General features: G+C 34.1%; 1 long non-coding RNA gene across 1 annotated transcript in view; it reads left to right on the top strand.

The window, feature by feature from the left end:
- The window catches only part of LOC128502660 (uncharacterized), a 57,971-nt gene extending 31,162 nt beyond the window's left edge, over nt 1-26,809 (top strand). The window contains exon 2 of the long non-coding RNA XR_008355157.1: nt 26,271-26,809. This is a non-coding gene — a long non-coding RNA (uncharacterized LOC128502660). The remainder of the gene's footprint in view (nt 1-26,270) is intronic.
- The last annotated feature ends 380 nt before the right edge of the window (nt 26,810-27,189 follow it).

Here is a 27,189-nt window from a genome sequence, read left to right as displayed (position 1 = left end):
TACTCATCCCTTCCTACAACTTGTTGAAATTATTCTTCCTCATTCTAGAAGAAATTGTGATGGTATTCTACAATGATGAGCCAATGATCTCCAAAAAGAGATGCAAACTGTAGACACTCTATATACAATACCTTTACTGGTTTAAAACATTTAAAGAGATATACATGTATTAGTAAAGTGTTCACATTATCGTCATAGCCAGTTAATATCCCAGTTCATTTTATGGACAGGAAGACTGGGGTAGAGGTTGAAGGACTCTCTATCTTTTACTGTGCAGAACACATGATGCCTAGTTGACATGACCCCTATGGAGATTTACATAGGTCTATCTTGAATTGCAACAGGTACAGAACTGCAAGCAGTGTTAAGTATGAGAGTGTGACGTAGAATCATTGTAATATTAATACATTTTTTGTTAAGATATAATTGGAGATATTGATAAGTCCATTGCTTATTTTAGAGATATACCTCCTTTTTTCTTAAATCCACATTCGAGTATCCTGTGCACATTTTAAATATTAATTGAATAATAAATAAATAATGATTTTTCTTCAGCATTTCTACAACAAACATTGTAATTAACAGCATTATTTAAGCTTGACACAAAATCATTTTTTGTTTTATTGATAATTGCCGTAATAATATAAAGTAATGTAAATAATAATAAAACATATATTATTACAAATATTATAATCTTAAATGTACAGATGCTCACGCATGCAAGATTTAAGCACATTCATTTAAAAATTTGCTAAAATTCTAAATACGTGCAGCCATTCCAAGATTTCCATAATTAATTTACTAATGACTAAAATGTCTTATATTCCTACAATTTTCAGGACTAGTCAGTCGTAGACTATAGGATCTTGAAAACCTTTCCTTTCTGTGACATGATGAAAAGATACCTTTTGTTTTAAAGTAAGAGAATATTCTGTCTCCAATGCAAATTATTTGCACAGGCAGGGGGGCTTCAAGCTGTCTGAACTATGATTCCACAATACAAAGCATATTTATGTTTAATTAAGAAAGGAAGAAATGTCTCTGTAGTGATATTTCACAACCGGTATAGCAGGTCCGTTTACCAGGAATAGTGATGTCTTAGGTAGCATCTATGATTGACCTTTTTCTATTTTCCATCTAGAACGATCTACCCTTCGGTTTGTCACAAAGGAGTCAACAGGGAGCCTTTTATTTGAGCAATTTAAGGAGTTTAATAAGAACTTCATTACATCAATTACTTGGTGAACACATCACAGTTTATTTGCAATTAGTATCAAAATGTCTTATTTTTTTGCTAATATAATAGAGCAGATGTAGACACAGAAGGAATACTACGCATTCGTGAAACATGACTCTTTAAACATATTAAGTCCTAGAAACGATGATAGAAGACGCCAATGGTGCAATGGATCCAGCACTGTGGTAGTCTGCAGGTGCCGGAACAGACTGTGTTATCATTATATTTATAAGAACTTTTGCTCTTAATTATTAGTAATGAAGTGTAGTGTAATGTAAAAGAGCACGACTGAAGAAGCAGAATGTTTTAATGAAGTACTGTGCGAAAAACAATATTTGTTTGTACATTAATATACAAAATAGATAGATGCACACACGAATATATGTTTGTGTGTGTACTGCTTCCACTCTATACACATATGTACACATATACACACACCAATATTCACAACTATATATATATATATCACAATGGGTAGTTTTGTGTGCACACCACAGTGTAAGCCAAGCTTTTCTGACACAGAAAGGGTTAATATTAGTTGAGAAATGTTGGAAGGAATCAAAGCCATATTTAATTGGGCGAGACTAAATATTTTAGTGGCAATCCAGAAGAACTGTGTTTAACAACAATATTTGTTCATAAATTATTTTCACTACTGATTTGTTTTTGGTTAAGTGGTCTGCATTTTTCAAGTTAAGTGTATGACTTGATTGCCAACCAGAAAATGAAATGAACCCATTTGTACTCAATTAAATGACTATTTTTGCTATCTGACCCGGGGCAGGCCCCCAGCCATTTCCTCCACGACTGTATTCTTCACTGCAGTGGGGTGTGATATGATGTCATATCCCGATGCCCCATGACTTGAAAGTCTTTTAATACTGTCTATGATAGCTTTGATTGGAGAATTACAGTGATCACATGACCAGGGACAACACTATTGGTTCCTTTGGGACAGCCTCAGTTGTCTACAATGGAAACCATCTGAGAGCAGCAAAATGTTAGTCCACCATTCCGTTAAAGGCATAGTATACCATCATAATAGATTTAATATGACTTCATTATGTGGATCATCATTATGGATGTGAAGTGATTAGCCGTATTCCGTATGTTTCCTTTTGGATAGACTATTAAAATATTAAAACACATTATAGTATATTATGCGGTTTGGGGTTCTTTGAAAATATATTTATAAATTATATAAATATACAATTTAGCATTTAATGTAAAATGTGTGACGTTACAACACTAATCTTTTTTACTAAATAAAACCGATATATTGGTACATTATCTTATCAGCTTTATTGTACTAAATTATAGCCATGTGTCACTTGAAATCTGAATGTGCTTGAAACCAATATCATACAAAAGTGAAAAAACATAATGGATGCAAAAAAATGTATATATTTTAATATTTCTTATTTATTTTCTAGACTTAAAAAATATCATAAACTCATCTTCCTTAACAAAAAGTCAAGCTATGTTGTGGAGGCCAGACTTTTATTCACATATGAATATTGAAGAGGTGACTATAAAAGTAGATGTGAAACTATTCTCTTATAACCCATGAAATGGATAAAAAGATACTTTCCCACAGACATAATATTGTGATGGTTTTTTTTTTACACCACTGCAGCTGCTTTATTGTTTTCTTATTTTGATAATGTCAGAAATTATACGCTCTCATTTTTATATCAGTATTTGACTCTTATGTTTCTCTTATGTTCACAAAGTTATAGAGGAACTCTATAGAGGAAATATCTCTCTTCTTCAACATATTATAATGCAGGTTATTCCTCGCAAAGAAAATATCTAATTTCTTTCCAATAAACTTGCTGCCATTGGTGTCAGTCATGTGCTTCTTCTGGTAACTTAACCTGCTCAAACACCACGCAAAGCGGAATCTTTATGGCAATGCTAAAAAGTTCATTCCTCCATTGGCTTCATTCCTCTCATTAGTCAGAGTACAGGCTGAGTGATTAAGACTGAGACACTTTATTGTTTAGTACAGGCAGTATGATAAGTAGTCAGGATGTTTGTCTAGATTTTGCTAAGGTAAGAGAGCTAAACCACATACAGATGGCTAATATAGAGCTGCCTGAGAACATAATGTGCAAAGAATAAAACAGCATGATATTTTTGAAAACTTATTTTTAAGCTGATGCTCGTAATAAAAAACATTGCCGTTTCCTTTGAAAGTATATGTTTAGCCCTTTTAGTCATAACTCATCCGCAAAATGTGGACATTACAAATGATGATTTAAGGTGTTCAGAACAGTCTCTGAACAAGTTTTGTGTTCGAAACACATGGCAAATCTATAATAGAAGAGATATTACCTAGCTTTTTAAATATCTACCATAGCAAGCTTACAAAATATGTTACAGTTTTAACTTATACCCAGGACTGAACTGGGGATAATGAGTTGGCCCAGACACTTTAAGAAAGAAAGAGAGAGATATGGAGGAAAGAAAGAAAGAAAGAAAGAAAGAAAGAAAGAAAGAAAGAAAGAAAGAAAGAAAGAAAGAAAGAAAGAAAGAAAGAAAGAAAGGAGAGAGAATAGAATGAAAGAGAAGAAAGAGATAATTGGAGAGCGAAGAAAAAGGAAAAAAGAGAAGAAAGTGTGTGCTATTTTAATCATGGGCACAAATTATAGTTTCAAGAAGAATGTTCTTCCTGGGGCATACTTTTTAATTGGGATGAAATATATAATTTACTTATAAACCACAAAAATGTTTATTTACTTATAGGTTGGAACTATTTCAGAATTAAGATGAAAAAATATTATTGATGAAACCAATAATATAAAGGTTATTCCAGTCATTGAGAATGGTTTGGCCGGTCTGTAGCTGTTACACTGTTAAGATTTCTTATTTACAGTTATAAACAGATCTCTAAAAGGTATATGATTCTGCTGCAAAGAAAAGCAGAGCCACACAATACGTCTTGACTACCGACTAGAGATCTGAGAATCTCTTGATATAGGGGGGAAAAACCAATTACTGGACATAGTTCAGATTCTGGCAACACTGTAAACACTGTGAAACTGCAGTTATGATGAAATACTACACAATCACTCTTTGTTATGCTTTGTATGTTGTCCTTATAGGAAATATGGTTATGGTATGAAAACAGATTAATTTAGTATAATGGTTTCTTGCATAAGCATATTTTTGAGGCACTATATTAACGTTAATGCACTAGAAATTGGGAATCCAATCGGCAATTCAAATGGCAAGTGGATTATGATCAGCGGGGATGCTGCCTGTACCCAAAAAGCTTCACTTGTACCCACAATACAATACAATAGTGGAAGAAGATCCTGTATCCTGAAGATCTCCTGTTTTTGTTGATTTATTTTCCTGCTTTTGGAGCGTATATCCCTTTGTTGAACGATGTTTGTGACAAAATAGGCTTCTCTGGAATAAGACATTGGTGTTGACCTTGAACCCCATTTCCTAAATGCCTAATTTTTATTTTTTTGTATAGTTAGAAGATGCCAACCAGAATCTCTGCCACCACTGAAAAATTATTTGAAATGCCTACAAGAGTATGTTTCTTATACATATTTCTAAAACAAGACCAAATTGCTTACATTTTGGACAGTTCTACATTATTGTATTAGTAATTGGTTTTATCCCATTGATTTTCCCACTGAACAATACGTGAGGTATAATAGATAAAAAAAACGAGGAACATGCCATTTACCTCTTACCTGTTATGAAAAGAAGATTAGCAACCAGAAAAGGCTTCTTTCACAATTAACCGAGAAGGACTTACTGAATTGATCTGTTCTCATGACTGGGGTGCTTATTCTCTAGTAAGCAAGGAAGTAAAAGTATCCAGATTTTGTTTATATTATAAAGATTTGGGAGGCATTTCCTAGTTCTGTATGGTTCGGCACAGCAAGCAAAATACTTCCAAGCGCCAGTAGAAACAACATATGATTTCTTGCACTATGCACTACTACTACATACTTTAATTACATTTCCCCTTTATTCAATCAATACAATGGTCTGCATGCCTCCTCTAATGCACGTAAAGCAAGAGGGAATAGTGGTCATGCGGTAGTATCACATTGTTCCCAAAGTATGCTCCATACCTTTCTTGTAAGATGTTTTTAAATAAAGATCATTAAATGAGATTACACTTTTCAAAACGTTAAGTGCTACTATGATATAACAGTTCAAAGGCATTGATTTTGAAAAATATAACTAAATGAAATAAATGATTTGATTTTTATTATATTATTCAGCATGTGCTTAACTAAAAAAAGGTAATAATTTGATGGTAAAATAACCCAACTGTTTATGAGATAGAGGGGTTCATCCTGGTTTATGTTCAGCACAAGACTACCTCTCTATATAAAAAACATTAAATCCTTCATGTTCTCCAGCAATGGCCTTTTCTAAATATCAGATTATCTATCCCTTAGGAACTGTTAAGACCCTCATCCCTCTTCTTGGGTATAAGGTTATATAAATCTACCTTCCGTTCTTAGATATCGCGTAGAAGGTAAACATTTATTAGACATGCTGTCTCTACTCCTGATTTATTCAAAGCATAGGAAGTCCTTGTCACAGTGTCCTTGTCTCAAGATTACCGCACTAATAAGCACCAAAATACTCTTTTTTGCAGGTGTAAATGAACACATCATTAAAAACTACAATTTGCAGTCAGAAAAGAACATATCACACCAAGCATAGTAAGTCCAGCCTCTCGAGTCACATTTTGCATATGCAATCACATCACAAGAAATCCACATGCTGTGCACAATGGAACAAAAAGGAAGCGAGAGACGGAGACACAGGGAGAGGGAGGAAAAGAGAAAGAGAGAGAGAGAGAGAGAGAGGGGAGCAAACCTACTGTATGTTTTGGGAGAAATCCAGACTCTTATACACCTCTCTTTCTCCAGCTATCATTCTTTGTGTATACATTTTCTCTATCTTATAACGGAACAGTATCTCACACCATATAATATGAATTCTGTATCCAGTACTTAAGCACCAATCTAAATAAGGTGCTGCGTTCACTTTTCGTTCCGGTGGGTTATGGATCACGCCTTCTTTTTTTTTTTTGTTACACGCAAACTTTAATCCACAGGGGTCTAATCCTCCAAAAGCAGACATTTCAGACTGAAAGAATGAAGCTCCATTAATTAGAAAGTGCGCCAGTTGTAGCCAAATGCCATTATATTAGTATGCAAAGCCTGCAGTCAGTTAATCTGAACAAATCGTTTGTTTCCTTAATTGCCCTCTAAGGGCAAAAGTGAAAAAATAGCACAGAAGAATAATATTTTTCTTCAAGTCAGTAAGACTTTCAATATATATACATATATATATATATATATATATATATATATATATATATATATATATATATATCATTATTGAACAGACATAGTCTTTTGTAAATTGTATCCCCAATGCACCGTATGAAATTTATTTTCTTTTAACAAGATTCTCTATTATCTGTAACTAAATCATCTCACGGGTTATGTAAACATTAGGCGCTCATGTAAAAATTGTCTCAGACCACATGTTACGCTTAAAAGAGCATCATTAAAATAGACATTGGTGCTAAGGGAGGCTATTTAATTACAACACACAATGATGCACATGCCTGTACAATGAATGCAATGATTTGATTGTTCTATGGTATATGTAATAAATATTATTCGTGCCCTTCTACTAAATGAGGCAGAAAGACATCTGGAAATTCAATTTAGTACATCCAGATTTGCTAATTACCAGTCAACTGAAATCATTTTACTATTAAGTCACGGATGCTTAATATTTTTAGAATAAAATCTAAAGATTAATGATTTGCATAAAATAACATTATATTATCAATGCATCTGAAAACTGTATTTATTTATTTAACTATCTTTGTATGTTTTTACCCTTAATCTAAATGCGCAAACAGATTTCCTTCTAGACCTCTCACCCAATTCTTAGAAGGGTAAAAAAGGAAGGAAAAAAAAAACACAACTCATTAGTATAAAAGGCAGCAAAAGACACATTTATTTTATGAAAAATGCATTTGAAATCACTATGTTTTATGCCTCTCTCTGCCACGCCATCAGAGTGAGGCTGAAAGAGGCAGAGAGGTCAATGACAAAGGCGATGTTCACTGGCATTGCCCTTGACATCGTGTAAGTGATTGGCTCTTCAAGCGATTGCATCCATGGAAATGCCTCCTATTGGCCGTTGGTGGTCTGCCTGTGTCTTTCGGCAGCCAGCAGCAGCAGTCCTGTCGCCGATTGCGGATGCAATTATCCCCAATTGGCAACGAAAGAGGAGCATATATTATGTCCCTGGGTGGTTTTGCGAGGATGTAATATTGCATCATCTTTAAGGGGTTAAAAAACCAAAGTAGAGCATAATGCCACCTGAGCTTCCCACGTCAACGCTTTTTACCTATACCCCATGGGTCTCATTTTATCCCGTGAGCCTGAGCTGGAGCGAGTTGACCGTGAGTATCGGCGCAAATGCTCTGCTCATCAGGGAATGCATTCAATAGAAAACAAATCTATGTGGTTTAAACCAGACAGACACAATGTGACCTATTGTACAGGGGATATATTTTTATGTTTCAGAAGTGAGGGGCAATCAGAGAAGGTAGATATGCAACATAACACCTCGGGTCCAAAATGGGACAATCTCAATTAAATAGAACAACTGTTGTTTTGAGGTGAATGAAAAGACTGGAACTAAAAACACCAGTGAAAACTAGTGAATCACTAAAGGCAGATGAACATAAAAGAAGTATTGCTCATCACAGATTACCCTCTAAAAAATATTTTAAACAAAACCCTTAGCATGATGCATCATTTTCCCCAAAGTATGTATATGTTCTTTTATCTAAGAAATTACAACATTCTCATATTTGAAAAAGTGTGACCCAGTGGCGTAACTACAGGGGTCCCAGTGGTCGCAGCTGCAACGGGGCCCGTGCCTCCTCCTCTCCTTGAACTGGTTTAACATTGTTTATAAAGGGCTCTTTGGACCAGGACTGGGGAGAAAGGAACAGGATGCTCGCACATTTCTTCTTCCTCCTCCTCTTCATACTCTTCCTCCCCGTCTTTTAGAAGTACCCTTGATAAAGCCTCCCCCCCTAACCACACCCCAAAGACAAAAGTGTCCCTCTTTGGTAGATATGTTTTGGTTTTATTATTTACAAAGACACATTAAGGAGATGAGCAGTATCACTAGAAAGTGATAATTTATCTTTTTACATTTTAAGGAATATGGACATAGACTAAAGCTTAAAACGAGGAAGGGATTATTCAGTATCTGATCCTAAACACCCCTTTATCTTTTCTTTGGAAGTCATATGATATCATGTATCATATCACATATATGGAAGCATCCTTCCTTACTGGTACAACACATATGATGGTAAATATCAAATCGGAGAAGCTAAATGAATGCACATATATAGTTGCCCTTTGAGCAACTGTCGATTCACTTCATATATTCTCCAATATTTTACATCCACACCAGTTCCTCTGCATGATATTCTTTTTGCAATTAAATTCATTTTTAAGAGCTGCTCCTTTGCATCAATACACTTTCTGTAATTATCCACAGGAAAAAGGTTTAATTAGCTTTGATGGAAATATATCCCCTCTAGACCTCAGACATTATTACTGATTTGTAAATAAATACCATAATGATTGTGTTATTAACTAAGGGTTTAGATAAAGCCATCAGTATGAAAAGATTGAGATATTAATAAATATACTGTCAGTTTAAAAAAAGGAAGTCATTCAAAAAGTGACACATTTATATATTGTTATTGCTAACTAAATGAATCAAATATTCTTGTTTCCAAACTTTTAGCAGTGCATTAATATCTTGTTCTGTATTATTAAACTGTTGGGTTTTATTTGCACTAGTTCATATAAACACTGAATTAAAAGAAATATATTTTTTATGTAATTTGTTCTTACTAAGGTATCAGTAAGAATAAGTAAGTACTGCTTAACAGATAATTTAGAAAACATGCTTGAATCATAGTTGCCTTCCATAAACATGCATTGGATTCGCATAAAGCGACCCCCGACTCAAGGACTGATTAAGTTCTGAGTCACTACATCATAAAATGTATTGTTATGAGCAAAACTAAAGTTAGTGCGCTTGCACTGGTTAATTGTAATAGCATATTTCCCATTTACGCACGTCATCCATGTGTAATCAACTTGCCACTGTTGCCCCTTCATAATTAAATTTTCCTCAACATTTCAGGTGTTGCAGGGAGTGGCAGGCCATCCGTGGAAGTGTGCAGGATGAGAGGCATGGTCACCTGTCCATCCTACTTAAATAGCCACCTCACAATACTAGCATCTCAAGGGTCAGTCAGTGGAGGTCAGAGGCAGTGACGTACTTACGGGTGACTATTCACCCCGGTGCCACTTATCAGGGGGAGTGGTGCAGAGAGGTATGCTTTGTGAACAATTTTGAACCAAACCAGGGAGGCAGGAACGTAGCGGGGTCACCTAACGTGAAATTACATGACCCCACAGTTACATGTGTGGCTGCTCAAGGCCGGAGGGAAACTGTGGTTGTGGTAAGGGGTAAATAGAGGGAAGGAAGGAAAGGGTAAGGGAGACTGCATGTATGACTGTATGTTTGTTAGAGTGAGTGTATAAGTGTGTATGTCTAAGTGTGTGAGCATATGTATGTGAGCATGGATATGTATGTGTGTGTGATCATGAACGTTTGTATGAGTATGGTGTAAGTGTGTGTGAACATGGATATGTATGCGTGAGTGTGTGTGAACGTGGATGTGTAAATATGTGTGGTACGTGAGAGGAAGTATTTGTTAACATGAGTATGAATGCCCGCAAAGGTAAGACAGTTGGGCAGCTACCCAGGACAGCATGGGCAAGGGAATTGAAACCACAACTCTCCTGCAAACTACCACACCGATCTCTCTTTAGTGCATAAACCTCAAAGACTGGGAGTGCTACTGAGCATGTGCAAGAAGTTTTACATACTACTACTACTACTACTACTACTACTACTACCACTACTACTACTACTACTAGTTTCAGTACAAGAAGCCAGGGAATTAGTACAGTAAATAAATAATACATCCTTCAAACTGTCTTCCAGTATATGCAAAATGGACTACAATATGCTTTAAAAAATAAAAGTACAATTTTGGACACTAGATTGTTCTTTTATGTTTCTGCACAGATATTTGCCCCCGTAGCCATTATGTTAAATATGTCTTTGATTAATATTTGAGTTTTATGTGAACTCTGCCATTCAGTAGTTGATATAATTCCAAACACAGTAGAAATTAGAATATCCTTAGATAAGGTTAATCATATTATTAACCACTGGTTAGTGAACACTAAATAGACGAATATTTACATTGAGCATGTTAAATATAATTATAATGGCACTAAAGATACTAAAAAAAGAATGAAACAGGTTTGATCAGAGTGTCCAGATAAAGATAATTTTTTTCTTTCTTTGGGAAGGGTCGCAGAAGAGAGAGTGTTTGGGGTAGTCTATTCACAGGAATGCAGATTAATAAATAGATCAATCTAAATGTCTCTAGTCATATTTAGGCAGGGTATGAATGTACATACAACTTTATAGAGAGAAAGAGACAGATATAATGATATGATGATAGATACATAGATAGATAGATAGATAGATAGATAGATAGATAGATAGATAGATAGATAGATAGATAGATAGATAGATAATAGGTTGATAGATAGATAATAGGTATATAGATAGATGATAGATAGATAGATAGATAGATAGATAGATAGATAGATAGATAGATAGATAGATAGATAGATAGATAGATAGGTAGATAGACTGAATGAATAATATTATAGTCACTAAGTTTTTTTATTTTATAGGGAACAGTTTTTGAAAATGTGTCTTGCTACAAACACCACCATTTCAACTCCATTGTAACAACAGAAAAATAGAAGGTTCATGTTGTTTCCACGCCATCTTCTTCCGTTAGATTTCCAAAACCACAGGGAATATGCCTGTGTATTTATATAGCTGTCCAACTTGTATCCATATCCCCGTTATCGCTGATTTCTATGAAGTTCTATGCAGTTTCACCAGTTTTTGCTGATGTAATTAATCACTGTCACTAAACATTCATCTGCTTACTTTATATTTTTCAGTAATACTTCTGTATAGCAATTTTGTTAATTACAACATGTTAAATGGTAGAAATGCTAAAAAAAATAAGAGCATTTAAAAAAGCTATGGATTATATTAAAATGAACAGCATGCAGAATCAGCAATTAAATGTATTTCTTCAGGAAATTCTGTATGTTACTAAAACAAATCTTTTGTTAAAATCTTCAAATTGTATCTAAATTTTATAAATTGATGGTGTGTACAGGTTGTGAAAAATTATTAGCTGCGCATAGTTATTTTCTTCAGACATCATCATTGTCAGAATACTGAATATACTCCACAGGAGGTTCTAGAGAGCAGTATTTATATGCTAAGAAAATATCTGAATGATTTTCTGTCAGTAGAGTCTTCAAAAGGCAATTTTCTACATGAAACTTGCTTTAATGTATTAACTAAAAGAGATGTGAATAATCAGAGCGAAAAGGGCTGAGTGTGATTAATTATCTGTTAGATACATAGATAGAAAGATAGATAGAAAGATAGAAAGATAGATAGATAGATAGATAGATAGATAGATAGATAGAGATCTTATTAGTTAATCACACTCTAACTATATCTTTATAAATTTGTAATCTAGCAATTAAATAAAACATTAAAATGTTTTGTCACCAAAAAAAACACTTAAAACCAGTGATATCATATTTATTATAAATAATATAAATAGTTAAATAATACAGCAATTCTTTTATTTTGTAAGCATTGTGTGTATCTGGTGTTTTGTTGACGTATAATCATAATTATATTTTGAAACGAATCAGCACCGTATAATCAGTTTATTTTTTTCCACGTTGAGCAATCAAATGCGGTTTAAACATTTTAGTGCATAAATAAAATAACTGAATATTAATATCTTTTTTTTACTTTCATAAGACAATAAATAACGTCGAAAGACAATAAATATGTTGGAAACAGCATATGGTTTTTGCTTAAATACTTTTTCAAATGTCAGATATTTGAGATATTTATTATGTGTATTATTTATTTATCTTTTTAATTTTTTTAATTAATTGGTATTAAAAGCTTTAACAATAGTAATTATGCAAAGAAACAATTCAAAAACATTTGAACAAAACCAAGTTTTGTTTGTGTTTAATCTTAAAAATAAATTAATAATTATATTTAAGATTACATTTATATCAGCATTATTTTTGCCTTAACCACTAATTAATATTTTAAATATTAATATAAAGTATTGATTACAAAAGTTTTTTTTTACTAAACAGTGTGTAGTTTATAATGCATTCATTTATTTTTTTATATTTATAGTTTATGTACTGCATTGATGTAACCATATTATTTTATAGAATTTGAATAATCCTTACTTACAAATTAGATATTGTTTTTATATATATTACATTTTTTTTAAATGGTATTTAGTTCAACATAATTCTTGATTAATATTTATTAAAAATACCATAAATAAAAACTGAGATGTATACATAGTATACATAGTAATTAGTATATCAAGAAATACATTGGGAATACAAAAAGTAAGAAAAGTATACAAACATAAACAGTATATTAACCCCTTCATGACAAAGCTCATACAATGCATTGTTTTTAATGGGTTTAAGGACAACCCATTGTCCTTAAGGGGGTTAAAAAAGCAGGTGGAAATTTATGGAGTACAATGATAACAAGATGCATTGTTTAAGCAGCTTGAATGATATATTTATATATATATATATATATATATATATATATATATATATATATATATATATATATATACACACACATATATATATATATATATGAAATACAACATGATATTTCAAGCTTTCTGTCTTAATTACTGACAAGATAAGATAAAAAAAAATATTATTTCAGTTTCAAATTAATTAAATACATTACATTTCTCAGTGTCCACAAAATCTTAAAATCTGGAAAAATTTAAGTTTTTTATACTGCATAAACGAGAATATTGAGAATATTTGGTTGTTGACAAGGAATAAGACACTCCACGATCTGTTACTCATACGGTTTGATAACCTATTGAATTGTTAATTCAGCTTTTTCATGCATTGAAATGTTTCCAAACAGAAAGAATGAAACTAAGGGAACTGACCTTTTTCATGCCATGTTACAATGTGATAACACGCTGACACACAAAGGGTAACAACTAATGAAAAAGGGTTAGGGGTTTCTACAGATTTGTATATTTTCTTATAGGGATGACACTTAATTAAAAGCCTGTTAAGATGAGAAAACAAATGTTTGCAATTTTAAGGAATTGCACTGAATTAAGATAGTATTGCTAGTGCATTTTTTAAATTATTTTTTTTTATTTCTAGTGCATTTTTAACAGAATGCAAAGACAAATTTGTTGAAGAGTATTTATTATTATTATTATTTGGTTATTTTGGTTATTTGGTTATGATATGGCCCCATTGTTTTCAACAGCCCTGTAATAAGAACAGCATGAATAAAATGAATGTCAACTAAACTTTTTATTGTAGATAGTATAATTTATACATCGTTAGGAGAAAACCTGCATAGATCAAGTGATAGTTTATTTAAATACTGTGAATTTCTATGCATATTAAATATTATTAAACTGAATATGCTAAAACCGGATTGTGGAGATAAAAGGCCACAGAGGTCATTGAACAATGTGACAGTATATGTTAAAGTTAAAATCTAATGTAACACATTTTATCAAACGTGTTTGCTTGAAATTGTTAATTGATGACTGCAGAAAAATACCTGACAGGGGAGTGCAGGAAAAAAGCTTATTTAATTTTCTACACCCCTTGCTGTTAGAATGGTTTGGTTTGCTCTCTTCCTCTCCATCCACTCTTTATTCTGGTGGCAGCTCCTTCACAGGCATAGACACAGTTTGCATGCTGCAGACACAAGGTAGTTTATTTCAGCTTGGGTTATTTATTGCAGATAGGGTTAGTTACTACTCTAGCTCAAATGACTCTCAACCAGTACTGTATGTTATGTATCATGGGAAAGTGAGTACAGCTGGAGTGTCAAAGGTTATTTTTTTTATATCATTATGGATTGGCACTGCAGATGCTGTGGAATGCATATATAATGATTCTCAGCCATCCATTTGGTTGGCTGAACATCATGTGATATGTAATAACAGCACTTCAAGTGTCAAATATTAGCCACAACTGCTGGAACAATACCAAGTGTCCTATTTTGGTTCCAAGCCTTTATGTACCCTTTTACTATCCTCTTGCTACCCTTTTTTTTGTAATATCTCATAATGTTTGCTGTAGATCATAGCTCTGCACAACATAAACTTTCTCATGTTGTGCACACTGGTCTGTTAGCTACTACTACTACTACTAACATTTGCCTCCCACCAGGAAACCACTCTTCTTAACAAAGGTAGGCAATGGGGAGGAGATAAGGAGGTATTGGAGTGGAAGAGGGCACTGAAAGGGAGGATATTGCAACCCCCTTGAAAAAATCCTGCAGATGCCCATGATTGTGACATGCAGTCTAGACAGACTGTTTGCTACTAACCAATGAGTAGACTTGGTGAGTTGTATGCTTAACTACTTAAGGTTTGATTGCCACCTGAATAAACGCTATCTTAGATTATACCAGATTATACTCACTTATACCAGACCGAGGGACCCACTCATCTTTATTGGAAACCAATGAGAAAATGCATGAATTAGATTCAGCTGTACAGGTTTAAAGTCAACAGAGCCCTCCTTTTATAGCCTCCTATGATCCATGCTCACAAGACCCTACCCATCCTATATCGGTAAAAAAAAAAAACATCTGCACAACCCACACTAATTTGAACTCCGGCCACTGTGTATGTCAATGACATTTATACATGGGAGCATACCCAGGAACTCCAGCTACCCAGAGCTCTTCCTTTTCGGGATGTGGGTGGGCGGGTCTGCTGACATCAGTGAGCGCTCCACTGATGTTATGTGCAGGAAACCCGGAGAGGTTCCAATTCCGAATTGCTGGCCGGCTATCAAAATGCTACAGTCCAAATATACCGTTGACTCTTCTCAGGCGTGCAGGTGCATGCTATTCGTTTACAGCACGTGGTTGCATGATAAAGGCATTTGCCTGGTGTGTCTTATAGACTTTCTGAGTCTGTGGCAGAGGATACAAAAGCACCATATCGCTGTGCCACGGTACAGACAGCTTGGTGAAGCTACAGATATGTGTTCCTGAACAAGCCCAGGACAAGAACAAGCCCCTGAAGTTGTATCTTAACAAATTCTCCTATAGTTAAGCATCCCTGTTAATGTTTATCCATGGACTGATGTAAAATAACTAGTCCAGTCTCCCCAATCTGGACCCAGTCTTCTACTGCATACAGTCTAATCCCAAAATTCTTTTAGTTATTGGAGACAATAAGACTTTTTTGTCATGCAATCCACTCCTTAGATAGGCTCTACTAAAAGCAGGGAGTATTTGTGTTCCAATGTAATGTTCTTTATCTGGTTCAGCTAGTCCTTATGGCTGAGGTATATACATTTAAGTGGACCTTGGTATAAGCTATTTATTAAATGTAAGCTTTTATTTAAAATTGTTATTTAAACTTTTAGTCTGCTCAAGAGGATTTGATTGAGAACCCAAGCTCACATAGGTTACCGAAAACTTTCACAGCCTACTGCATACAGATGCCTTTAATTTTTCATTTTGCCTTTGTTTCATTGAAATACTATTATTGATATCAAAGCTACTGTATTTCTTAAGCACTGCAAGGATGCTTTACATTGCTCCGACGTTACAGGACAATAACACGGCTCCATGCATTGTCTATTTCAGATGTGTTCCGGTGTCCCATACAATAAAAGATCTCTCTGATATTTAACCTTCCTTAGAAACTCCTTAGGTTCTATTAATGCAATGGTGTATAGAATTTATAGATAAGAAAAATCATTAGTGGTGCATGGTTATTACTGAGACATCGCTATTGTCAGAATACTGAGATTCAACCCCAGGAGGTTTTGGAGAAAATTATTTACATAGACGCTATTATCTGAATGATTTTCTGTCAAGATTGTCTTCAAAGGAGAAACTTGCAGCACTAGATCTGAATGTATGTATTAAAGATGATTGGTAAATAAACAGAATAGAATTGTTATTTGCTAACAAGCCAAAGAATGAAGCTAATCATTGAAGGTGTTTTCTTCAAGTAGATAATACATAGAAATATCCATCTTAATAGGGTCTTTTTGGTTAATTGATCTTGGTTTGGCCTTAACATGTAAACAAATGCCAATCATTTTAGTCATGTTATCAAAGGGTTTTCAACACCCCACCTTTTCTTAAAAAAAAAACAAATTAAGGAATTTTAGTGTAAAATTATATCTGTGCATTAGCTTTCAGCAAATAGATACAGGTCTGTGCGCACTTTCTGTCTTATTCCAACCACAAATCTATCCCCAAGCTCATCCCTAAGCTGTTCTTCTGTACCAGTATTTCTTGACACGGTGCATGCCATCTGTACTTTGTGCCAGCTTAACACCAGGGGCAGCTGTCTAGTTTTTATATAAGGAAGGCAGTACCAGACTGGACTGATAAAGTTGGCCCTGGCACAGCACGGTGGCCAATAAATCACATGCATGCAGCTCCATACCCTACTTTAACAGCACATGGCTGTTTGCTGACACATGAGATTAATAAATTGAAGAATTTTTGGCTGTTTACCGGATGACCTGTTTTATTTAGCGTTTGCACATTACTCTTTGAGTTGTGCTACTTCTACTTTGTAAGTGCAATTCGCAATTTTTTGTTGTGGTTCTGAGGATACTGCACCATTTCGGTTTTTCTTGGTTTTACAGCCTGCAAGATCTTTCATATCAGAGTCCGTTTGATGAGCTCCTTGTATCCAGCCCATTTGTGAGTGGAACTTACACCCCATTAAATTATCGTTTATTTTACTTATTACACTATTGCTATTTGTTTTTGTTCCCCCATGTATATGCGCTCCATTGTTTGATGTTGGATTGCTAAAGGCATTTGCCTGGTGTGTCCAACAGCCTGTATGAGCATGTGAAAGAGGATACAAAAGCACCACACCACGGTTCCACTGTAGACAGCTTGGTGTGACTATATACAGTATATTTGTTGATGAACATGCCCAGGAAAGGCACTGCCCCTACTGTTCAGATCATAATGTCACCACAAGACAACCAGGTCAAAAAATAGAAGCTTGCATTTATTAGAATAGTACAGGTTTTGCATATTGCATTTCTGATATGCAGGACTAAGTATGTTTGGTGATGACCTCAACTGGCAAACTGTTGGATGCTTTCCCTACCTTATTTCCATGTATGCTACCCTAAATGTGCCAGGTTACAATTTCAGAGCCTGACGTATTGTTAAACATTTCATTTTTATCTGATATCTGCATCCCCTGTTGAGTGTTATTCAATCCATTGATGTAGTTGAAATTCTCTATCGAATCCCAGTTCCATCTTATCTCATCCAGACTGTGTATTATATAGTCTTTTAGACTTTTCTATTTTAAAAGCAAGTGTTTTACCTGTTAAACTCTCATACAGACCTTTTTTTGGGTGGCAGAACTGAAACCTCAAAACGCTCTGGGTTTAACCAGATAAAAGAATTGACATTGAAAGCTAAGGGATTTCTTCTTCTATAAATACAGTGTTTAAAACAATCTTCCCTTTTTTGCCAGTGGGAGTTCTTGCTAAAGAGGCTCATAAGAGAATGATTTTTGGTATAAGTAGGAATATATCATGCTTCTGGTCTTGGTGGTTTTTCAAATACAGAGGCTTGAATAATAATACGCTTATAATTTACATGGATATAATAAAAAACAAAAAAAACATTCATCCCCTTGATAGAAGATCAGGAACAAGCCGAATGAGCAGTGTAAAGTAAGGGATCCCATTCCAAAGTAAATCTAACATCAACTGGTAGTGTATGTGATTTTCAACTGAGAGAACATGTTTAATGGGACAATCAATCTTTAAAACAAAAATGCTTACATTTCAAACTAACCGAAATCATGTCCAGGCCAAACCTCTTTCTATCCTTCCTTAAGAACTTTATACTAGAAACATAAAATGCGTTGGTAGATAAGAACTATTCTGCCCCTATAGTCTGTCAAATTTCTGAATACTCTCATTAGTTCCTGGTCTTACATCTAGGATAGTCCTATGCGTATTAGTGCTTTTGTGTAAATGTATGTTAGCATATGTAAGTGTGTGCTAACATGATTGTGTATGTGTTAGCATGAGTCTGTATGTGTAACAGCGTGTGTTAATATGATTTAGTATGTGTTGTCATAACTGCTTTTGTGTTTGTGTTAGCATGAGTGTGTATGTGTGCATGTGTGTGTTAGCATGAGTGTTTCTGTAAGTGTATGTGTTAGCATAAATATGAATGTGTTAGAATGTGTTTTAGTATGTGTGTAGCGTATGCGTAAATTTGTGTGTAAATATATGTGCCAGAGCATATTTTAATTACTGTGGGGTGGGCAAGTGGGCAATTGAAAGAAAAATTGAATGCTACAATAAACCACTGATTCATTGGTGGTTTCTCCATATTAAATCACATGTACTTTACCCGGGTCACTGTGAACAGCTAATATGTATAGGATATAAGCTGAAATAGATGCATCATCGTGACCATACATTTAGTCCATAGTGAAAATTATTGGTTCAGACCATAGTGAAAATTATTATATTTTTTGGCTTGGATAAAAAGTAACCATGGCCATTTACTTACTTTACACTTAAATGCTTGTATTTCATATACTAACTTTTATTGTGACCCAAAGCTTTTGCTGACTCATACTGATTCTGTTTGTGCAGAGAACCTAGAAAGGTCATACCTTAAATTAAAGGTTAGTGCATGTATCCTTGTACCTGACCCACCAGTGCTTTACTTTGCAGAGCATTTTTAGCACCCAGATTGTAAAATAATAAGGTATCCCGCTTAATTTAGTGGTATAAGAAGATTCGTGCATTTCATTCTATTACCTTTGGGTCAACAAAAATAAACAAGACCTTGATTTTCTTGTCTGAACTTGGGATAACAATCTTGCAAATATAGAATTCTGTGGACAATGAGTTCTAGATCGTACTGGACAATGTAAAAATTGAACAGCTGAAGAGATATTTTTCTTAGCAGCCAAGCCATTCTTTGTATTTGCTTTTGCTAAAATAGCTTCTCTGGTATTTCACTTTTCACAGCTACTCCTGAAGAATCCAAGGCTCATTTTTGTCATACAATTATATGTGTGAGAAAATTCAAAAAGCTGATGTGGAGAGAGATGTTTATGTTTTTAATTTGCACTGTATTGATCTCTCTGCAATCCTCATCTTTTTGATGGAAACACAAGAAGATTGCTATCAAGTCTTCATATTTCATATTTCTCAGCAGCCTCACTCACTAGTGTTTTTTTTTCATTTGAAGTATATGAAAGTTCCTGAACAATGCCTTTTTTACCGGAGATTTCACAAAGGTACTAATTCATTATTATATAGGTATGAATTATTTTGACCCTTTATAAGAAATATTGTTTTCCATAAATACATGTATATATATATATATGCAGAGCTTTGACTACAGGTAGAAAAGTTCCTTTTTGAAGGAAAGCCCTCTTTGACCATGTCTATTTTTTCTTCATGTAATTCTTGGATATATTTTAGCCACAAACTCTAAAAATGCTTTGTAGAACCTTGAATAGCATATAAATGAGTTTTGAATGTTGATTCGTACATTTATAAAACAAGGATATGCTGTTGAACAGTTTTCTCTTGATATTAAGTACTGAGACCAAGATGCCTGGAATATTATAACCTTGTGTCATAAGCGATAGGGCCTATTTTTGCCAATTAGCGCTATATATTTCATATTAAATTTCATGGTTTTCTTTTAACAAGATTCCTTTAATCTCCTCTTTATAAATATCAATTACGTGGAATTGTTTGTTGGACCTTTTCATATTTACAAATCTTTCTTCGCTAAGCCTTTTTGAAATCTTAGTCAAAGCAATGTTCATATGAAGTGTTAGTCGAAAGAGCAAAGAAAATCTCCAAATCCTTCCCCATTCTCGAGTAAAAAAAAAAATATTATAGCTAAAAACCTATACATGTTGCATATAAAGGATAAGGATTCAAAAATCTAAATGTTGTGTTTTATTGTTGTAGTAGGATCACATGATGCAATTTTTATACCAAAGTAAAATATTTAGACAGAAAACATTATGGTATTTTGCACCACAATCAATTTTGTAACTGACTACAATATTATTATATATATATAGTTTCTAAATCCCATGAATTATTATCAATGAGCATTTTATGGAAGAAGATGGTGGCTCTACGCACTGCAGTATTACACAGATCCAGTGACCCTGTAAGCATCCTCAACAGTTCAATGGATTTACTCCGAATTCCCTAATCCATTGTATCCTATTGTGTAATAAATCAGAGACATTCCTTTTTTTTTTGTTCATTATCTTGAGCAACTGTGTAATACACTTACTTAACCCAGAATGTTTGTGTGTGACTGTCTAGAAAGACCTTTTTAGCAGGAACATGTTTTTGGCTATTGCAACAGCTTATCACAGGTCTTAAATTAATCTTACTTTTTTGTTGTATTTTATTCATTTTAATATTCGATGAATTCATGTTATTCATCACTTAACAGCTCTTTGCAGTAATCATTTTCTGTTTTTTTTTCTCTATTTTCCTAAAGGCCTGCAAAATATCACAGTGTATAAAAAATGTACAAGTAAAAAAATTTACCATTTTATGCGTGGAAATTTTTTGTACGCAATTGCCTACATGAAACCATTTTTATTCCAACAAAGCAAATGGTTTCCGACTAAAATTAGGGGGGGTGCATTTGCATAATCACCCAAACCGCATTAAGACTGTTTACACATAGTCTGTTGTCTACAGGCCTCAGTAAACACAAATTTAGTAAAATGCAAATGATGTTTCTATACTAACAAAACTGGTTTGCTTTAGTAGGGTTCTTGGATATTGTCCATAAGTATGCATGTTTATGTTCTAATCTTCAAATAATCCTTCTTTTTTCCTAGCTTTCCACTGTAGTGATTAGAGGTTACCACCCTGCAGGAAGTAAGGGTTGCTTTGGCAACGTAAAATATCTGCTCCCGGCTTAGCGGAATTCCTACTTAACAGAAAACAACGTTAGCAAATCCTAAGCTTTGATTAACTTGCTTATTTGTTTTAGAAGACTCCCACCTGTGAGGTACCAATAATTTATCACTCTAACATGTTATGCCTTACTGGCATAAATATTGCACTATGAAATATTTCTTATTCATTACAAACGTGTGCACCTGTAATTCAACACTCCTAAATAAAGAAATAGAGCATTTTTCGAAAATATAAAATATCTATTTCTTTTAATACAAGGGAGGCATAGCAAATTATATGAGGTCTACAAACGCGAAGCTTTCACAATGTCTAAAATATCTATGACCAATATCTACTTTTTTTTCTGGTATTTAATAATGTGGTGTTGTGAAGAAAGAAATTAAATCTATCTGTTCAAAATCATAGCGTTTGTTTTTTATATTTAGTAAATTTGCTGCCAATTTCTGGCTACTACCTATTTTGTTTGATAGATACGTGAAAATTGAGCATATTATGTCGGTTATTTTGATTAGGTTGGGTTAATATTGTTTGGCACCCAGTACATGCTGAGATCTCCTTTGCAGAGGGAATGTTGAAATGATGAAAATAATACAAAAGCATTTTTTTTGCCTGTGACCAAATATTAAAATTAGTCACTAACGCTGAGATTCAGACACTGCATTAGGTTAAATTGTTCCACGTGTGTTTTTAAAATGATTTCATTTTCTAATAACATAATTAAATGTGATTATAAAACATTGTTCTTCGGATCTAACAGCTGAGCTTTAGGCAACCATAGTTTTTATGATTGTGGACTATTCTGCTGTATCAATTATCTCATGGAATTGGCAGCTATTTAAGTAATTAGGCATGGCAGGGTGTACATTGTATTGCAATGCTTGAACAGCATTATTGCAGTGTATTTTAGTGATTCGATTGGCTACCATAAATCACATATGTAATATACAATTATTTTTTTTTTTAATTCAACAGATTTTAATTTTTTCTTTGTCATCCAGGCCCTCATGTAAATTAGGTGTAAATTCACATATATGTTGTAAAAAACCCTTATTATATAACCTGCCCACTGGATTTCATCTGCTAACAAATACGTACAAACAATTTGTAGGAATAACCTATTTGTTCTATTTTTATGATTCCAGTCCTCTGTTAAATTGTGGGGCACTGTGAAAGCGCCTTTTAAAACATAAGAAGAAATACTTATTTAAGGAAGCATAGAGCATGCTTCTGGATTCTTTCTATACAGCCAAACAACCCTGATTAAATAATCTAGAACATTCATTAGAAATAAAACACAACACTAAACACAGATCAAAGGAATTTGAGTGTTTTGGAGTGGGCATTGTGATATCACTTAATGAAATCTTTCCTCATCACAATGTTTTCAAAAGTCAACTAAGTTCTTAAATGTATGGTTGTGGACAATCCTAAGGGTGCCTGTGGCCCTATTAGATAGCCAACCAACTAGTTTTTGTTTGGGGAAAAAAATAAATTACATTCATATAAATATTCTTAGAAGCAGTTCAAGTACAATATGTCATCCTGCACCATGTATTTACCAAAAACTATTCAGAACGCTAAAACAATCACCTGTTAGCCTCAGTGATCAAGTAAACTACCAACCACTAAAAAGAACAGAAAAGCTTGTTGGTGTGACATGGGGAAAAATCATCTTAGTGGAAGCAGAAATGGTCAAGACTAATACTTGCAGCTCTAGACAACTACCAAGTGCCTTGTAGAAGACTTGGGACTGATCTGCCCTTAATAAATGAAAATTAAAATAGATAAACTGGGAAAAAAAGGCTTGTCCACCTTAAGACCTTAAGATATAATCTTTGTTCAGCAAGAGAGCGGGATATTATGCCATGGGGTTAAGCATTATACAGTAAGTGACAAGGACTACTAAACTGAAACCTACTTGAAGTTCTAGTTCCAAGAAAGCATCTGATTTGTATAGAAAACTCATTTTGTTATATAAATCATAACCCAGACAAAGAAAGCCCGATTTGTCCTTGAAAAACGATGTATATTTTTGGGGGTACGCTAAAAATGAGAAATGGAATTGTGGTTGAATAAGCATATGGTAAAATGAAAAAAACTCTGGGTTTAGGGAACAATATACTCCTAGTAAGGAGGGGGGCAACTAACCTTCTTTGTATAGGGCCATCTGATATGCAAATCCAACCCTGGCAAAAATTGTGAGCTATTATGACTACTGATTCTAATCAGTTATACCATTTTTCACATCAAGGCATTAATGTTCCATTAACCCACTATGGAATATCATATCTCAGGTGGTAAATCAAACCATACTATTGCCTAAGGAACGCATTGGAAGAAGGTACAAACCCACTTAGGGAAGACATACTATTAAGGTAAGTGCATTTTATGGTATTGCCTTGGAAACAAGGAGAATCAGAAATGACAAAAGAGGGAGCCATTAAGCACCCAGATAGTTACAATTGTATTTTTTAAAATTATTATTATCATTTAATAATAAAACTTAAAAGCCTATTTTTTAATACCAGTTAGTCTGGAAAAAATAGATGTCTCTTTATATATGGTTTTGATATGGGATCATAATTGTATTTGGGCTAAAGCCAAGAAGTTCTGGAACACTGAATCTAAAGCAATAAACAGAAACTCTTCATTACTTGCTAATATATATATATATATATATATATATATATATATATATATATATATACTGATTACCCGAGATGTAGAAACTTTGTACAAGATTCACTCCATTGTGGCTCAATAAATGCCCCAAAATGGTCTACTCTGCTGCACTCCTTTTTTGTTACTAAATCTAGTCTTAAACAACTAATTTTCTCAACATATCAGTTTGTGTGTACAAAACTGAACATTTTGGATCTTTTCAGGGTTTTCTAGACCTTTTTTGTCTCATTTTTAAACCATTTGTTTTCAGAACTGTTGAGTTTGGATGAAATTCGAAGGGCTTTTTCCATTTTTTCACCCAAAATGTGTTGTTAGTCACCCTCATTGACACTCCATGTCAATGTTCTCTTGCACACTCTGTCTGAATGTCTCCTACCACTTCCGCGTCCCTGTCTCTGTTCCCACAGCTCTGCTTCCTTTCTTACCTCTACATGTTCCACTTTCTTTGTCCGCTTCTTCTTACGCGTTCTTTTTCACCAGCTTCTCCATGAACCACACCTTCTGGCGCACTTCAGCAAAAGGGCAATTGGAAGAACGGGGGGGGGGGAGAGGCTTTTCCCGTGACTTTGTTCTCTGATAGGCCAAAATAATGGAGACAGACTTGTGGAGAAAGAGAACCGTGGTCAGCAGAGAAGATAGGGAGACATTGAGGCAAAGTTGTACAAATATGACTGCACAAGTCTAGTTTTTTCTAGTTACTTTAAGTGACATTTTTTCACACCAACACCAACTGATCTTTATTTATTATTACAAGAACATATAGTTTTAGGATTGCTAACTTATTTTGTGCTGTATATTTACCTTAATTTTAACAAAACCTCATTATATACTACCCCCTTACCAATTTACTCATTGCTTGCAGGAAGTTCCATTTCATAGAAATAAATGTTTCATAAATGTCATATGTTTTTAATTATTAAGATGTTTCTACATTGATATTTCACATCAAATGAGTTATCACACTGTCTAATACTTGAAACCATGGGATAACTGATGCTTCACATTTGACATTACATTAAGCTATTGATTAGCATAAATAGAAGCCTAATTAACCTGGTCAATCTATGGACTGTGCATTAATATGAAGTTGAATTCCCGTTACAACTTCAAAATGACCTTTATACTTATAAGAGCACCTAAGGGCATTCAGTATAGAATGACACTGATAAATACCTACTGCATATTAAAGAACTTTGCAGTAAAATTTACAAATACAAGTTAGAACTATATTTCACTTATTTTGTCAGCTTTTCAACCTGGTAGATAAAGAAATGAGATGACGGTTAAAAAAATATCTACAGAGTTCCACATTTGTGGAGAGTTTCTAAAAATAATAACATTTATATTCAATAAATATTTAATAATATTGAATAATCAATAAGTATAGTTATAATAATTAATATTAATATTAATAGATTGTTCCTAGTACCAAATAAAAAGGTAATCATATTACATTATATGCTGGGTTATGGTTCAGTTAAGTGCTAGTGTAGGATGATTAGTACCTGGTCTCCATGGCGATCTAAACCGAGAGGGTGGTAGATAAGTGGAATAGCCTACCAGCATAAGTGTATTTTTGCCTTTATACCAAGAAAAAGATGAAGAAGAGACAGCCCTGAATAGAAAGTGGAATATGACAGGAGAAAAGAACCGTTTTATCCAACTGGTCTGCTCATTTTTCCTTATTTATCTACAAATCTAAAAATTGTAGTTTTAGTGTGGCACAACACCATTTTCCTTACATTAAACCACACTGATTGATGATCACTGGATTCCAGACACTCTCCTAAAGTGACATCTATCCCTTTGTAAAAAATAAATATAGCACAGGTTGGTTATTATATGCCATGAAATTCTGTGTTTCTATATAACTAAAAGTTGGAGCTACTTTAATGCTATTGTTGGCCAATTAGTGAATAAAAAAATATAATACATTAAAATCTCATTGAAGCGTACAACGCAATCCTGTTTCACTGGATGTCCATTTTATTTTACCAGTACAACTATGAGATTAATAATTGTATTAACTGTACCAGCTCCTATGACACTAACGGATATTACTTTTTTTGTAGCTGAGCCAGCCACTATGGTGAAGCAATGGAACCAGGACCCCATGGTTACTCACAGAAATGTCACCTGTGGCAGTTGGAACAATAGCAAGCTAATACAGAACCAGTCAAAATCACACCAGTCAAAAAAGATGAACCTCAAGACACGTTACGGGGCAACCGGTACATTCCAGCCTCTCGAGCTGCATGCTGTCAGCTCCTTTGAAGTGTTGTTTCTTTTATGAAAATGAAGATGTTCATTTTGCAACTTCAGAGAGTGCAAACTCTGATTTGCATGAAAGTAAAATGCATAAATAATGGCATTCCTTGTAACTTAGAGACTAGTTTGGCAAGAGCAAAATCTAACTTTATTTTACATCAAAGAAGCCATGTTAATTTCGGATCCTGTAGAAAATATGAGCACACATTACAAAAGGGAATAAAATGACCCTAGTTACTACAACGTTCTACAACTACTAAAGTGAAGAAGAACATGGATGAAAGGAAATATGGTTTTACTGCTAATAGGAATGTGGCAATGTGTGACGTATAAAAAGGGAAAATTACTGTCTCTGACACCACCAATAAAAATAATTTATATGAAACTACCCTGAGAGTACTCTTACATGCATAAAAATAAAAAAGCACAAAGCACTTGCCTGACCTAGAAGTGCCAGTCCTGTTGCTGCAGATGCCTTCCTACTCTATAGTGTGACATTAAAGCAGCCAATCAAATTAGGTTGTGGGTGGGGAAAGAGGCAAATGTACAGGTGGTTCTGCAACATCTCGTTTTCATCATGAAAATGTAAGCTATAATATAAGTGTATGTGATTGCTGAAGTGTCCCTCCAAAAACAAATAGATTTTGTCAATTTGAATAAATTACGGAAAATAAGGCCCGAACCCCCCCCCCCATGAAACTGAGGAAAACGAAGTAAACAGTC

This window comes from Spea bombifrons, chromosome 8, assembly GCF_027358695.1.
Source record: "Spea bombifrons isolate aSpeBom1 chromosome 8, aSpeBom1.2.pri, whole genome shotgun sequence".
NCBI lineage: Eukaryota > Metazoa > Chordata > Amphibia > Anura > Pelobatidae > Spea > Spea bombifrons.
This window is presented reverse-complemented; position numbering and strand designations above follow the sequence as displayed.